This window comes from Bombina bombina, chromosome 9 (assembly GCF_027579735.1).
Source record: "Bombina bombina isolate aBomBom1 chromosome 9, aBomBom1.pri, whole genome shotgun sequence".
Lineage (NCBI taxonomy): Eukaryota > Metazoa > Chordata > Amphibia > Anura > Bombinatoridae > Bombina > Bombina bombina.
Genome location: NC_069507.1, coordinates 205,164,942 through 205,183,832, shown reverse-complemented (window position 1 = coordinate 205,183,832; position 18,891 = coordinate 205,164,942).

The following is an 18,891-nucleotide window of genomic DNA, read 5'->3' as shown; positions in this document are numbered from 1 at the left end:
TAACTCCATAGGGAAATAGTAATTTCTTGATCTATTTGTCATAGCGGGACTAACGCAAGAATGAATGAATTAGCGCCACAATTCTAACGCTGGTATTACGAGTTTTAAAGTCTAAAAATGTTGCGTGCGTTAGGTAAATCTGCCGGTCGTGTGCACGAGCACGTATTTCTCATAGAAGTCAATGGAGGAGAGAAATTTCAAGAGAAATAAAATCCAACACTTGTGTTGAGCGTAAAGTGAGTGAGGTCATGTTCTTCTGTAAAAAAAGTAGCTAAATCGTGTTAATTTCATAATAAACTAATGTTTTTTGTAGGTAATTTGCTGTATATTGTTTGTATGTATCGATTTGTGTATGTATGTGATAATATTTGTAGTTAGATGTAGCTAGATGAGTGTATGTTCCCATATGTCTATCTAAGTCAATGTAAAATGGGTTTGTGTGCATTTTTTTTTAAACACCCGAGATATCGTTACTTTGATCCGTTATATTTGGACATGAAAAATGTTATTTTAAAAATTAAATATTGTAGAGTGTTTGTATGAGTGTAAGTGTACTTTGTGTAATGTTTTTGAAGTGATTCGTGGATGTTTTTGTTAGCGGTATATCATTAACTACTGGGTCTGGGTGAGCGTTATGTATTTGAGCGTAGATGTGGATATTTGTGGCGCTACGGAAACTTGTAATAGCAGCGGTAGGGAAAATGAAGCGTTACGGCCCATAACGAGGATATTTGAGTCATAACGCCAAACTCGTAATCTAGCTGTGAATTAATACCAGATAGTACTAGCAGCTTAAGCTCTCTGAGCAAGCGTTGTCTTTAAAATGCTGGTGCACGGTGCATGCTACATGTATATGACAAAAATGCTTCTATTCAAAATTGGATTCCAAATTTGGCTGGAATATCCCTTTAACATAGGTTTCTTGCAATTTAATGTAGCTTCACAGTAGTGCAACTACAATTTAAGGGGACACTAAACTCTTTGATATTGGCACTTTTCAGCTGATTTATTACAGTCCCTAATTTGCCTCAGCTGGGGGGGGGGGAGGGTTTAAGAACAAAATACTTATTCTCTGCCTAATCTTTGTTTTGAATATAGCACTATGTCTTGAATTTTATGTTAGTGTTTAATGTTAAAAGGACAAAAAACACCTTGTAATTACAAGACATTTCTGTTGTGTTGTTATAGAATAATGTATCAGCCAAGTCTAAACATTTGTAAAACAAAATAACATCTTGTTTACTGCAGTTGTTTTTCAATACCCTAACTCCACCCATCACTTGCATTATTTGGAGAAGCCAATCTGGGCTTGAGTTTGCAAACAACAAGGCTGGTCTTGGTTGTTATATTGGTATAAAGTGAACGGTTTGCAGTTGTTATCTGTTAAAGACAATTAGTTATATATATGTAGCAGTGTTAGCCTTGATAAGTTGTTAGGATGAATTTCCAGCTCTGAAGATGAAGAAATATCTGCAGTTTTCAGCAATAAATTACATGAAAATGGGGCAAAATAAATAACACAAATGCATTGCACTAAGTTGTATTAAACATAACCAGTCATTTTATATTATAATCTCAAGGTGTTTACTGAACCTTTAAGTGTTGTTTTAGCGTTCACTGTTTAGCTCCAGATTTTATTTTGCATTGCCTGGAATACAGTGAGTACCTGCAGTAGTATACTGCACACATTATACACATATATACACATGCACACACTGCAAAAATGTCCCCCATACTCAAACTGCATGCGCACAAACACCACACAGAGAGACATACTACATGCATGACACGCACTACACATACTACATATGAACAAACACTACACAGAGACATACTACATACACTACACTACATACACTACACATACTACATACAAACACTACATACACTACACATACTACATACAAACAAACACTACATACACTACACATGCTACATACAAACAAACACTACACAGAGACATACTACATACACTACACACCCTACACATACTACATACAAACACTACACACACTACACATACTACATACAAACAAGCACTACACAGAGACATACTACATGCAAACAAACACTACATACACTACACATACTGCATACAAACAAACACTACACAGAGACATACTACATACAAACACTACACAGAGACATACTACACACCCTACACAAAAACAAACACTACACACATTACACATACTACATACAAACAAACACTACACAGAGACATACTACATACAAACAAACACTACACAGAGACATACTACACACCCTACACACAAACAAACACTACACACACTACACATACTACATACAATCAAACACTACACTCACTACACATACTACATACAAACAAACACTACAAAGAGAAATACTAAATACACTACACACACTACACATACTACATACAAACACTACACACACTACATACAAACAAACACTACACACACTACACATACTACATACAAACAAACACTACACATAGACATACTACATACACTACACACACTACACATACTACATACAAACACCACACATACTACCAACAAACACTACACAGAGACATACTACATGCACGACACACACTACACATACTACATACAAACAAACACCACACAGATATATACTACATACACAACACACACTACACAGCAACATACTACATGCACGACACACACACTAACACACATACACATTGCACATACTACATACAAACACTTCACAGAGACATACTACATGCACTGCATACACTACACATACTAGATATAAACAAACACTACACAGAGACATACTACATACACTACAGACACTACACATACTACATACAAACACTACACAGAGAAATACTATCACCTAGATTACGAGTTTTGCGCTAAACAGGGTGCGAAACTAACGCCAAAAATGTTGCGTTATTTCACTCTCCATAGCGCTGCGATTATAAGTTACTGAAAAGCCTCCTTTTGCGTGCGATATGGTGGCGTTAAAGGGACAGTATACACTCATTTTCGTATAACTGCAAGTAATAGACACTACTATAAAGAATAAGATGCACAGATACTGATATAAAAATTTAGTATTAAACTGTTTAAAAACTTACGGCTAGATTACGAGTTTTGCATTATGAGGGGTGCGGTGCTAACTTGCACATTATTGTCACCGCTCATTTCCCTACAGCGCTGGTATTACAGGTTTATAAAAACCCGGCGTTATCAGGCAAGAAGTGAGCGTAGAGCCAAATTGAGCTCCATACCGCACTCCAATACCTGCGCTGCTGAAAGCTGAGGTGAGCTGGTTTTACGTGCTCGTGCACGATTTACCCATAGACATCAATGGGGAGAGCCGGCTGAGAAAAAGTCTAACACCTGCAAAAAAGCAGCGTAAAGCTCAGTAATGCAGCCCCATTGATTCCTATGGGGAAACAAAATTTATGTTTACACCTAACACCCTAACATGATCCCTGAGTCTAAACACCCCTAATATTACACTTATTAACCCCTAATCTGCCATCCCCGACATCGCCGACACCTACATTATACTTATTAACCCATAATCTGCCGCTCCGGACATCACCACCACTTTATAAACATATTAACCCCTAAACCTCTGCACTCTTGCATCACAAACACTAGTTAAATATTATTAACCCCTAATCTGTCGCCACCTACCTACATTTATTAACCCCTAATCTGCCGTCCCCAATGTCGCCGCCACTATACTAAATTTATTAACCCCTAAACCTAAGTCTAACCCTAACCATAACACCCCCTAACTTAAATATAATTAAAATAAATCTAAATAAAACCTACTATCATTATCTAAATAATTCCTATTTAAAACTAAATACTTACCTGTAAAATAAACCCTAAGATAGCTACAATATAACTAATATTTACATTGTAGCTAGCTTAGGGTTTTTTTTTATTTTACAGGCAAGTTTGTAATTATTTTAACTAGGTAGACCTAGCTAAAATAAATAAAAATTTACCTGTAAAATAAAACCTAACCTGAGTTACACTAACACCTAACCTTACACTGCAATTAAATAAATTACATAAAATAAATATAATTACCTAAATTTCAAAAAAACAAACACTAAATTACACAAAATAAAAAAAGAAATTATCAGATATTTAAACTAATTACACCTAATCTAATAGCCCTATCAAAATAAAAAAAGCCCCCCCCCCCAAAATAAAAAAAAAACTTAGCCTAAACTAAACTACCAATAGCCCTTAAAAGGGCCTTTTGCGGGGCATTGCCCCAAAGAAATCAGCTCTTTTACCTGTAAAAAAAATACAAACAACCCCTAACAGTAAAACCCACCACCCACACAACCAACCCCCCAAATAAAATCCTAACTAAAAAACCTAAACTCCCCATTGCCCTGAAAAGGGCATTGTGGGTGGTGGATTTTACTGTTGGGGGGTTGTTTGTATTTTTTTTACAGGTAAAAGAGCTGATTTCTTTGGGGCAATGCCCCGCAAAAGGCCCTTTTAAGGGCTATTGGTAGTTTAGTTTAGGCTAGGGTTTTTTTTTTTTGGGGGGGGGGGGGCTTTTTTATTTTGATAGGGCTATTAGATTAGTTGTAATTAGTTTAAATATCTGGTAATTTATTTTGTTATTTTTTGTAATTTAGTGTTGTTGTTTTTTTGTAATTTAGGTAATTGTATTTATTTTATGTGATTGATTTAATTGTAGTGTAAGATAAGGTGTTAGTGTAAGACAGAATAGGTTGTATTTCACAGGTAAATTTGTATTTATTTTAGCTAGGTAGTTAGTAAATAGTTAATAACTATTTAGTAACTATTCTACCTAGTTAAAATAAATACAAACTTGCCTGTGAAATAAAAATAAAACCTAAGCTAGATACAATGTAACTATTAGTTATATTGTAGCTAGCTTAGGGTTTATTTTACAGGTAAGTATTTAGTTTTAAATAGGAATTATTTAGTTATTAATAGTAGGTTTTATTTAGATTTATTTTAATTATATTAAAGTTAGAGGGTGTTAGGGTTAGATTTAGAGTTAGGTTTAGGGGTTAATATGTTTATTATAGTGGTGGCGATGTCCGGAGTGGCAGATTAGGGGTTAAAAAAATGTAGGTAGGTGACGGCGATGTTAGGGGCGGCAGATTAGAGGTTAATAATATTTAACTAGTGTTTGTGATGTGAGAGTGCGGCGGATTAGGGGTTAATAGGTAGTTTATGGGTGTTAGTGTACTTTTTGACACTTTAGTTATGAGTTTTATGCTACAGCTTTGTAGCTTAAAACTCATAACTACTGATTTTAGATTGCGTTATGAATCTTGCGGTATAGGCTGTACCGCTCACTTTCTGGCCTCCCAGAAAAAGCTTGTAATATCGGCGCAATGGAAATCCCATTGAAAAAAGACTTTACGCAAATTGCGTAAGTTAATTTGCATTACGGCCAAAAAAGTGTGCGATACAGCTTTTTTGACAAGACTTGTAATAGCAGCGGTAGTGAAATAGCAGCGTTATAACATATAACGCTGCTTTTTAACTCATAACACAAAACTCGTAATCTAGCCGTTACTTAGAAGCTCTCAGTTTAGCTCTGTTGAAAAGGTAGCTGGAAAGCCCACTGCAAGTGGGAAATAAGACACTCCCCCCTCCTCCTTCTTTTGCATATGAAAAGACCCTTTACACAAACAGGAGCAAGCTGGAGAAGGTAGCTGACGGTATTCTCATAAAACTTTGGGGCTTGGTTAGGAGTCTGAAAATCAGAGCAATGTTATTTAAAAAAGAAAAACTTTACATTTAAAAAAAAATAAACTTTATGGGCTATATAAATAGATCATCTACAAAACATTTATGCAAAAAAATGAGTATATAATGTCCCTTTAAATCTATACCGCACAAAATCCAAGGGCTGCTTTGATGTGCTCGTGCACGCTTTCCCCCATAGACATCAATGGGTAGAGAGTGTTAGAAAAAAACACCTGAAGTACGGAATGAAAAATCTCCGTAGCGCAACCCCATTGATGTCTATGGGGAAAAAAAGTAAAGTTTAAACCTAACACCCTAACATAAACCCCAAGTCTAAACACCCCTAATCTGCCACCCTGATATCGCCGACACCAAAATAAAGTTATTAACCCCTAATCTGCCGCTCCCGACATCGCTGACACTAATAAAAGTTATTAAACCCTATTCCGCCGCTCCCCGGCATCGCTGACACTATAATAAAGTTATTAATCTCTATTCTGCCGCTCCCCGACATCGCCAACACTATAATAAAGTTATTAACCCCTATTCCACCGCTACCCAACATTCGTGACACTTATAAAAGCTATAAACCCCTAATCCGCCGCTCTCTGACATCGCCGACACTATAATAAAGTTATTAACCCCTATTCCACCGCTACTCAACATTGCTGACACTTATAAAAGCTATAAACCCCTAATCCGCCGCTCCCTGACATCGCCGACACTATAATAAAGTTATTAACCCCTATTCCGCGGCTACCCAACATCGCCAACACTAATAAAAGCTATTAACCCCTAATCCACCACTCCCCGACATCGCCGCCACTATAATAAAGTTATTAACCCCTAAACCTCTGGCCTCCCACATTGCTGCCACTAAATAAACCTATTAACCCCTAAACCTCCGGCCTCCCAAATCGCCACCACTAAATAAACCTATTAACCCCTAAATTTCCGGCCCCTCACATCGCAAAACACTAAATTAAACTATTAACCCCTAAACCTAACACCCCCTAACTTTTAATTAAAATTACAATATAACTATATTTAAATGAATAAAAACATATCTGTGAAATAAAAATAAACCTAACATTAAACTATAAATAACCTAACATAACTATTCTAATAAAATAAAAAAAATACTACCAATTAAAAAAATCTAAATTACAAATTTTAAAAACCTAACACTAAAATTACAAAAAATAATAAACACTAATTTACAAAAAATAAAAAACACTAAGCTTACAAAAAATAATAAACAAAATTATCAAAAATAAAAACAATTACACCTAATCTAATAGCCCTATAAAAATAAAAAACAAAACAAAATAAAAACACCCCCTAATCTAATACTAAACTACCAATAGCCCTTAAAAAGGCCTTTGTAGGGCATTGCCCTAAGTTAAACAGCTCTTTTACCTGTAAAAAAATACAAAGTCCCCCCAACAGTAAAACCCACCACCCAATAGGTTTGAAAAGCCAATAGGATTTCAGAAGCTCTCATCCTATTGGCTGTTTTGAACAGCCAATAGGATTTCAGAAGCTCTCATCCTATTGGCTAATTTGAATTTGAAGAATCAAATCAGTCAATAGGAATGCAAGGTATGCCATTTTGAAACGGCTACCTTGATTCAACTTCAGTGTACGAAGGTGACAGTATTAAGAGGACGCTCTGCGCAGGATGGGATTGGCTTCCAGGATGGCTCTGCTCCGTGCCGCCGGGATGAAGATAGAAGGCGTCCCCGAGATGAATGAAGGTGAGGCCGTCTGGATAAATACTTCTCGCCGCCTGGATGAAGATGGATGTCCGGACTTCAGGAACCGTGAGTAGATATTCTGCGATTAGTGTTACGATTTTTTTTTGGGGGGGGTTCATTTTTTTGGGTGTTTTTTTTTAGATTAGTGCTTTGGGCTTTTGTAAAAGAGCTGAATGCCCTTTTAAGAGCAGTGAAAAAGAGCTGAATGCCCTTTTAAGGGCAATGCCCATACAAATGCCCCTTTAGGGGCAATGGGTAGTTTATTTTTTTATTTTGGGGGGTTGGTTGGGTGGTGGGTTTTACTGTTGGGGGGACTTTGTATTTTTTTACAGGTAAAAGAGCTGTTTAACTTAGGGAAATGCCCTACAAAAGGCCCTTTTAAGGGCTATTAGTAGTTTATTGTAGGCTAGGAGGGGGTTTATTTTGGGGGGGGGGCTTTTTTATTTTTATAGGGCTATTAGTGTTTTTTATTTTTCGGAATTTAGTGTTTATTATTTTTTGTCATTTTAGAATTTTTTTTTTTATAGTGTTAGGTTTTTTTAAATTTGTCATTTAGATTTTTAATTGGTAGTATTTTTTTATTTTATTAGAATAGTAATGTTAGGTTAATTTATAGTTTAATGTTAGGATTATTTCTATTTCACAGGTAAGTTTTTATTTATTTAAATAGTTATATTGTAATTTTAATTTAAAGTTAGGGGGTGTTAGGTTTAGGGGTTAATAGTTTAATTTAGTGTTTTGCAATGTGGGGGGGCAGCAGTTTAGGGCTTAATAGGTTTATTTAGTGTTTTGCAATGTGGGGGGCCAGCAGTTTAGGGGTTAATAGGTTTATTTAGTGGTGTCGATGTGGGAGGCCGGAGGTTTAGGGGTTAATAACTTTATTAAGATGCAAAAGATTGCAACCGCACTACACTCGTGGATAGGGACTGCTAGTTTGTACCTACATTCAATTTTACAGTGGGTACTAGCTGGAGTGCTTATGCAAGAATCAATGATTCAGAAAAGAGTGGAGTCAGAAATGTTAGTTTCTGGCTCCAAGAGCAGATTGCATGTATTAGCACTTACTGTCCCCTACATTAAGTATCAGAAAACCTTGAAAAGGAAGAAAATGTGGGTGGAGCAGCGTGTAACTGTAATTAAAATCTAACTTTTATTTCAACACTTAAAAAAGGAAATAATAACATACAATTAAAAACACAAATTCGCGTAGAACTTAGAAATTGGGGTTAAATTGTACCCTTAATTTAGTATTGGGGTGAAGTAACGGAATGAAAGAGGGGTATCAATGTTCAGATATTAAGATACTGAAAAACGTTTATCTGAAGGGCTGATATATGTGTGGATTCTCTTATCTCTAACAACTACGTTACTGTATCAAATTATTGATGTGCATACGTATGGTGTTGCTCTGGGTATTATATCTCTCTAATAAAGCTAAATGGTGTACACCTTCTTTAATAAGCTTGTGTATCTGATTGAGAAAAAATATGGTATCTTATTTGATTGAATTGATAAGAGAATAAACTTTTGTGATTTATGATTTGAGTGTTGTGTACACGTGCAGATGTGATTCTGCTAAATAAGCTGGATTTCGAGTATAGAGAAAGAATATATATATATATATCTGGCTACAACATGCTATAAGGGAAAAAGCCTTTAGATAGTGTTTAAACAGCAAATATTATCTTAGTCCATTATAAGCGCAATAAGAGCATATATATATATATCTGGTTATGAAGCGCTGTAGGGATAAATGCCTTTAAATCGTGTTTAAACAACAAATTTAATCTTAGTCTTTATAAAAACAATAGGAACATTCCCCTTATTTCTGGGGCATTGAGGTCTGTACACAAGCTGTTGTATCTTATCTCTTACTCTTATTTAAGTGAATATATCTGCAGAATTAGATCGTGCATATAAGCACATACATACATATGCAGTTTGTTATTTTAACTCGTTACTGCGGATACTTTGTATCAATAGTTGGAGATTATATAGGTTGTTACTTGTGAAATATATTCTAAAGTAGCAAAGTCGCTTAATTGTTATTGTGCTTCTTTTTCAACCTCTTTTTTCTATTACATATAAGTACTTGTAAAGTGTTGGGATTACAAACTTAGAACAGAGTAGTTATTGGTTGTTTTATTATTGTAAAATCAAGTTAATGTGGGGCTAATTATACTTTCCCCTTAGTATATAAATATATATATTGACTTTGACTTAATTATAGCTTGGTGTGATTCAGTGTATTATGTATCTTTATGTATTTTTTCAGAAATTTTTCTTGAAAGTCACTACACTTGGCCTTATGTGTTATTGCTGGATTTACTGAAATTATTGTGTATATTTGGTATATTCAGTAATATATCCTGCCTGCTGGTGCAATATTTGTTCACATTAGCGTTTATACATTCTTGGAGTTCGCTTGTATTATTCGGTAATACTGCTAACTGTATAATACTGTAATAGTTTTGTATATCTCTAGACCCTGATCGCTTACTTAGATAATTTCACTTATTTTTTCGAGCTCTTAAAACTTATATTGTTGGATGGGCTGTACCAATATGGGTCTTAGTTTGTTAACCGTAATATCTAAGCTATGTTTGCAATTGTCACCCGATTTCCAGCACTGCCGCTTGGGAGCCGGTATGTTTTAAATATAACGGTTTAAGGTCTTCAAAATATTGACTAACGTCTGATAGATTGTATAATGCTGCAACTTATAGGCCAGCGGTTACTTAATAAAGTTCTGAATCACACTTTTTTCCTCATTCACACTGTATTGTTTGTTTAGTTATCCTGCATTCACATCGTTTGTTTGTATTGCTGACTATAAAAGAGTCCACATCCACCTTCCCCAGCTTATTTTAAATTATTACCCAATACTTATTCATACATTCATATTATTAGCTAAGTTCTACGTTCTTTTGCAACTTAAAAAAACTACAAATAGGTTGAAACCGAGATGTCAACCTCTCCCTAACATGTTTCGCCGTTTGTGATTCCGGCTTTTTCGAAAAATCCGGAATCACAAACGGCGAAACATGTTAGGGAGAGGTTGACATCTCGGTTTCAACCTATTTGTAGTTTTTTTAAGTTGCAAAAGAACGTAGAACTTAGCTAATAATATGAATGTATGAATAAGTATTGGGTAATAATTTAAAATAAGCTGGGGAAGGTGGATGTGGACTCTTTTATAGTCAGCAATACAAACAAACGATGTGAATGCAGGATAACTAAACAAACAATACAGTGTGAATGAGGAAAAAAGTGTGATTCAGAACTTTATTAAGTAACCGCTGGCCTATAAGTTGCAGCATTATACAATCTATCAGACGTTAGTCAATATTTTGAAGACCTTAAACCGTTATATTTAAAACATACCGGCTCCCAAGCAGCAGTGCTGGAAATCGGGTGACAATTGCAAACATAGCTTAGATATTACGGTTAACAAACTAAGACCCATATTGGTACAGCCCATCCAACAATATAAGTTTTAAGAGCTCGAAAAAATAAGTGAAATTATCTAAGTAAGCGATCAGGGTCTAGAGATATACAAAACTATTACAGTATTATACAGTTAGCAGTATTACCGAATAATACAAGCGAACTCCAAGAATGTATAAACGCTAATGTGAACAAATATTGCACCAGCAGGCAGGATATATTACTGAATATACCAAATATACACAATAATTTCAGTAAATCCAGCAATAACACATAAGGCCAAGTGTAGTGACTTTCAAGAAAAATTTCTGAAAAAATACATAAAGATACATAATACACTGAATCACACCAAGCTATAATTAAGTCAAAGTCAATATATATATTTATATACTAAGGGGAAAGTATAATTAGCCCCACATTAACTTGATTTTACAATAATAAAACAACCAATAACTACTCTGTTCTAAGTTTGTAATCCCAACACTTTACAAGTACTTATATGTAATAGAAAAAAGAGGTTGAAAAAGAAGCACAATAACAATTAAGCGACTTTGCTACTTTAGAATATATTTCACAAGTAACAACCTATATAATCTCCAACTATTGATACAAAGTATCCGCAGTAACGAGTTAAAATAACAAACTGCATATGTATGTATGTGCTTATATGCACAATCTAATTCTGCAGATATATTCACTTAAATAAGAGTAAGAGATAAGATACAACAGCTTGTGTACAGACCTCAATGCCCCAGAAATAAGGGGAATGTTCCTATTGTTTTTATAAAGACTAAGATTAAATTTGTTGTTTAAACACGATTTAAAGGCATTTATCCCTACAGCGCTTCATAACCAGATATATATATATGCTCTTATTGCGCTTATAATGGACTAAGATAATATTTGCTGTTTAAACACTATCTAAAGGCTTTTTCCCTTATAGCATGTTGTAGCCAGATATATATATATATATTCTTTCTCTATACTCGAAATCCAGCTTATTTAGCAGAATCACATCTGCACGTGTACACAACACTCAAATCATAAATCACAAAAGTTTATTCTCTTATCAATTCAATCAAATAAGATACCATATTTTTTCTCAATCAGATACACAAGCTTATTAAAGAAGGTGTACACCATTTAGCTTTATTAGAGAGATATAATACCCAGAGCAACACCATACGTATGCACATCAATAATTTGATACAGTAACGTAGTTGTTAGAGATAAGAGAATCCACACATATATCAGCCCTTCAGATAAACGTATTTCAGTATCTTAATATCTGAACATTGATACCCCTCTTTCATTCCGTTACTTCACCCCAATACTAAATTAAGGGTACAATTTAACCCCAATTTCTAAGTTCTACGCGAATTTGTGTTTTTAATTGTATGTTATTATTTCCTTTTTTAAGTGTTGAAATAAAAGTTAGATTTTAATTACAGTTACACGCTGCTCCACCCACATTTTCTTCCTTTTCAAGGTTTTCTGATACTTAATGTAGGGGACAGTAAGTGCTAATACATGCAATCTGCTCTTGGAGCCAGAAACTAACATTTCTGACTCCACTCTTTTCTGAAACTTTATTAAGATGTCAAGGAGCGGCGGATTAGGGGTTAATATATTTAAATAGTGTTGGCGATGTGGGTGGGCAGCAGAAATGGGGTTATTAGGTTTATTTAATAGTCGCGATGTCGGTGGGTGGCAGATTAGTGGTTAATAAGTTTAAAATAGTGTTTGCGATGCAGGAGGGCGGCGGTTTAGGGGTTAATAGGTAGTTTATGGGTGTTAGTGTACTTTGTAACAGTTTAGTTATGAGTTTTGTGAATCATTTTTGTTTTGCAAAATCCATAACTACTGCTCTCAAATGGCGGTATGGATCGTGTTGGTATAGACTGTAACGCAAGCATTTTAGCCGGACCGTACAAACTGTAATACCGGCGCTATGAAAATCCCACACAAAAACGTAATTTTTTTGAGTGCGGAATGGACGTTGCATACAGGCTAAAATGCTTGCAGTGTAACTATACTGACACGACTCGTAATATGCATTACTGGCCATTAAGCTGGACTGGCCATTTTTTCAGCATTAAAAGCCGTACTGCAAAACACTTGTAGACTAGCCAAATGTGCACTATACACACACTACACATGCTACATATAAACAAACACTAAACACACTACACACACACTACACATACACTAGATACACATGCTACATACACTACACACACTACACATACTACATACAAACAAACACTACACAGAGACATACTATATACACTACACAGAGACATACTACATACACTACACACACACTACACATACAAACACTACACAGAGACATACTACATACACTACACACACTACACATACTACATACAAACAAACACTACACAGAGATAGACTTCATACACTACACACACACTACATACAAACACTACACAAATACATACTGCATACACTGCACACACTACACATACTAGATACAAACACTACACAAACACATACTACATACACTACACATACTACATGCAAACAAACACTACAAAAAGACATACTACCTGCACTACACACATCTGTTGATCCTCTGTTTTTATACTGCATAAGTAAAATAACTGACGACCAGTAAATATACACATGTAAAAATGACATTTCTCACCTCAGATTTGACAATGTTGGACTAGCAGTTTTAGTGCTTCTAGTTCCCATAGTCCCTTGTGACCTTTCCTGACATATTTTGACTTTAACTTTTGGTCACCTGATATGTGACCTACAACCTCATGACCTCATTTCCAAAAGGTCTGTCATTTGGGGAATTCAAGATCGTAGAACTAAGACAGCTACTTTAAGAAGTAGATCGCTCTGCTTCTTGGTGTTAATATATATTTCTTGACATTTTCACTAAAATATTTAACCTTTAATATTAACAGCAAAGAATAGATATTAGATTTTATTTAGTGTGAGATCAAAGCTAGTTGCAAATGCAGCTTAGAAATCCCAAATCATGTAATTCCCATTAGTCAGTTTAGAGGATGAACAGAAGTGTTTTCAAGGGTGTAAATACTTAACCAATTGGGCTGCATCAATATAACAGAAATGTAATAATGGTACCATTTAAATCACAAAATCACAAGAAAAACCTTAAAGGCCCAGTAAATACAGTAGATTTGCATAATCAACAAATGCATGATAAAAAGACAATGCAATGGAACTTAGACATAACTTTGAAAGTTGTCAGAAAATAATCTACTACTCATTTGAAGTTTAGACTATTTCCACTATTCTTGTATCATGTGACAGGCAGCAGCCAATCACAAATGCATATAGTATATTCTGTGAATTCTTGCACATGCTCAGTAGGAGCAGGTGATTCAAAAAGGGTATATATAAAAAGACTGTACGTTTTGTTAATGGAAGTAAATTGGAAAGTTGTTTAAAATTGCTGTTCTATCTGAATTATGAAAGTTTAATTTTGACTTGAGTGTCCCTTTAAAGGGGCAATAAACACATTGACATGTTTATATAAAATGTTTAGTTATGTGTAATAAAACAAGTTTACAAGATAGTTTCATTGTTTATTTTGCTTCTTTTCATGTAATTTAGAGGTGAAAATGTAGGCTTTTCTAATTTTTAGAACTTTTAGTGCACCCTGCTGACGTTTAAAGGCTAACCCCGCTACACAGATTTCCCTAATTGGCTTTATAACAACTGCAAAACAATAAACTTTATACTAATATTATAAAGGTAGCAGGTAAAAGCTCAGATAAATAGATTTGGCTCCTACAAATAAGGCAAGTAGAGGGTGGAGTTTGGCTATTGACAACATTAATTAACATTAAAACTAATTACAACAAATTCAGTGTCCCTTTAAAATAATTATTACACCTTTGCATTCAGATATAGAATAATAAATAATAAATGTTGCTGTATTCTTTGCATTTGTTTCAAAATGAAAACTAAGCAGCCCCTATAAAGAGTATACAAAAGAACGATGAGAGTACAGCAAAAAAATTGTTATTTTGCTCGTGCCATTTAAATTGCTACTTTAAAGGTGGGAAAAGCTGCGTGCAGGCCATGAATGCATGAAAGGTTTTAAATATTCAGATTTACACTATCCAGGAGGAAAAGATCATTAAAAGTTAAAATTTGCACTATTAATTAACTATTTCCAGCAATTTCATTGTTAGTTGATTAATTGCTGTGCCATCCGAGCTTCAATTTTGTTCTTGGCCAATTCTGACCCCATAAAAAATAAATGAAAGGGGCGGAGCTAACCGCAGAGGAGAGCAGAAGTGTCGAGCACCAGCTCCGTCTGAAAAACAGCTATAAACTAATATAGTGGCCGTAAAATCGTAAGCACAGGCTTAGAAATAACCTCTAATAGAACCTGACAGGGGTGATCATTACCCGTTTGATTCCGGTGTAATCCGATATTGAAACCGATGGAGCAAAAAGGTCAACTGGCGGTAAAGACCATACAACGTGGCAGAGAGTGTGCTATTTAGGCTGGCCAGAACAAAAGTAGACGCATACCAGCACTGGCAGCATAAGCTGAATCAACCAGCAAGGAACTCTGAAGAAACGGCGACATCGGCAGTGGACCTAGTGAGAGGTGAGACAAGGCCATAAACCCGATCAGGGTCGCACTTGGTGGTAGGAGATATTCCAGAAAAAATACTGCCCGTAATAAAGGGCCACCCTGTATATAGAGAATATAAAGTACCTGTAACTATTTTAACTCTGTAAATAAGGCAGATTTCCCAGGGATAAGCATGGCAAAACTCTGCTACACAACCAGCCCCGGGGGCCTCCCTTACACTCAGCAGCAGGCACTAATTATTATAATATGCTGCTAGGACTTTTCTGGATCCAGTAATAGATACTTTTACATCAAACAGAAAACCACAGACATATTAACCAGCTACATGGCCTAATACACTTGGAACATTACCTCTCAATAGTGTGAATAACCATAGAAATTCAATTTGTTTATACAAGGCCTAAAAGGGCCTGAAATGCAGGCCTGAAAAATAATCATGAGCTGAGAGTGCCTCACTAGAAAAGATAAATACCTATCCCTAAAACTCTGCAATCTTAACATGCCATAGCCCTCCAAACATAAATTTAGGACAGCATCTAGAACCCGCAGCTCAGTAGCTGATCACTTTAAGGTAAAATAATCCACAGCGAAATGTGGTGTGACTCCCATGGCAAACCTGTAGAATACATGAAAAATCCTATAGATACTGACTCTTCTATAGATGATAGCAGTATGGAACCATCTATGCACTCAGATATTGTGGACACATTAAATAGCAGACTGAATGCTTTACAAGATAATCTGACTGTAGCAATTACATGCTCTGTAGCAGAAATTAAAAGAGAATTGATAGCAATGGGAGAAAGGACAGAAGCGCTGGAGCACAAGCATGAAGACCGAGCAATTGAGCAGAAAAACATTGTGGCTCACTCCCAACATTTGGCAGACTACATTGCAGATGTAGAACAAAAAGTGGCGGACCTGGAGGACAGGTCCCGCCCCAATAATATCCAATTTTGATGTGCCCCAGAAGAAATACTACAAACTGACCGGGAAATCTACATTAAGGACTTTTGTCAACAGTTAGCAACTCCATCTAATCCTTCAGATATCACCATAGATAGAGTCCATCGTATACCTAGGGATAGAAATGCCCGAAGGACAAACCCCAAGATGTTAACACATGTATACACTTCTTTACCTATAAGGAACAACTCATAAAGGCTGTATTCTCGAAACCACAGATGCCTGAAAGATTCCAGAACATCCAGGTTTTTCCAGACCTATCCCAATTCACTTTCCAAAAAAGAAGTACCTTCAAGCACCTTACACAGGAGCTCTGCACGAGAGGCCTGAAATACAGATGGGGATATCCCCCAAAGTTAATTATGCATAAAGAAGGATCTACATACGCGGTCGTTACCCCTATCAAAGGAGAAGACCTACTAAGAAGATGGGACTACAACTCCAAAACAGATGAGAGCCCCCAACAGTCTTCTAAAAATCTTAGACCGAATGCAGAAGAATGGTCTTCACTACAGCAGCATCCACAAACCAGTAAAAGAATCAACCTGAGACTTTGTCACGGGCCCAATCTGATGCTTCCCTGGAGGCCAGGTTGTAAACAAGAATAACTTTTTCTGTTTTTACTTTGTTGTTTTTTTTTTCCTATACAGAGTTAATGTCCAAAAATAGGCTGACTGGAATAAGCAAGTAAATTATGCCATGTCATCCACATACACAAAATCAGGCTTGAAGTGTCTGGCGGTTCTACACAAAAGTATATTATAGTATGTTACATGACATGACACGATTTCACACTTATGTTTTATAGTTGAATCTAGTCTGCTTATTAATCCCTTTAAACTTCCTTCAAAGTTAAAGGTTAAATTATATATTGAAACATTGCAAGACTATGTTATTGTATTGAGATCGCTATGTCCACAGGTAGTAGGAAGCACCTGATTAAACAAATGACTATAGAAGTCTAGCAGATACACCTGAGTCTAGATCATCCAGTACCTTGGGACATGATGTATCTTAAAGACGTGAAATATTATGTTAACTTTTCTCAAGTTTAGAAGTTTGATATGATTTATTTACTCATTCATATTTAAATTCTTTGTTTTAGTTGCCTATCCTCAGGGTAAAATACAGGAAAATGATGGATGTTATATCTGGCAAAAAGGTTTGTGCTCTCTTGGATTTGTGGGCGCCGGGAGAGGACTGACTCATATGAGTGGGTCTCTCACGGCAATCATGAAAGCTATCTGTATCATTATAGATTAAAGCATGTATATTGAATTAAGATATTGATGTTTTTTTAAGAAAGTTGTATAAATGAATAAGTTCATTTCTCTTATATAGAAATTGAAAATAGTCAGTCCTGGGCAGGGACTCCATCCTTATTAATTGTCCAGTAATTAGACAACATACCCCCTCGCCCCCCCCCATAAGAAGTACATGAAGTTTACCAGGTAATCTTAAGGATCTTGACGAATCCCAATACCCCATTCCCTCCTATAACATTACTCCTTTTACTAGGATACAAAAATAATTCTTTATATTGACTAAATTCACATACCATTTAAAAAATTCAATGTGATACCCTTTAGACAATTCATCTTAGGTTACTGAACTAATCAATCTAACGTAACTGTATATATTACTGAATCTAATCTCTTTCCTTCTCATTCTAATATCTACCATTCTTTCTTAAACAACCCCTCCTTTCCCCCCACCCATCTACCCCTTTCCCAGTATAGAAAAATTACGGCAAATACGATAGTCCCCCTTAGATTGCTGACACTTAATGTTAAGGGGTTGAACTTTCCCACAAGCAGAGCATGCTAACATTGTTTAGAAAGAAATTAAAGGCTGACGTGATATTTTTCCAGGAGACCCACTGGTTAATAGATTATCAGCGTCCATACAAATCCCCCCACCTCTCACATTGTCTGACTGCATCCTATACAGATAAAACATGAGGTGTTGTATTCATTATCCATAAAAATGTACACTTTAAACAGATCTATTTAGACACAGACAAAGAAGGCAGATACATTATTTGCATATGTAAGCTCAATGGTAGAATCTTTACACTGGTCAACATCTATGCACCTAATCAACAGCAAGTAAAGTTTGTAAAGACAGTTCTCAGTAAGATAGAATGCCTACGTCAAGGTTCAGTATTGGTTGGAGGTGACTTCAATCTTGTAGCTGATCCTACAGTTGACAAAAAATGAAACAGGGCAAAACTATTGACTCCTACACAATGTCCTCAGCAGCAAAGTTTAATGTATGGCGAACTTGCCATCCGGACGAAAGGGATTATACGTTTCTCTCTTCCCCACACTATACGTATTCTAGACTCAATTACTACTTAACAGATTCAAGACTCCTAAATGACATTACAGAC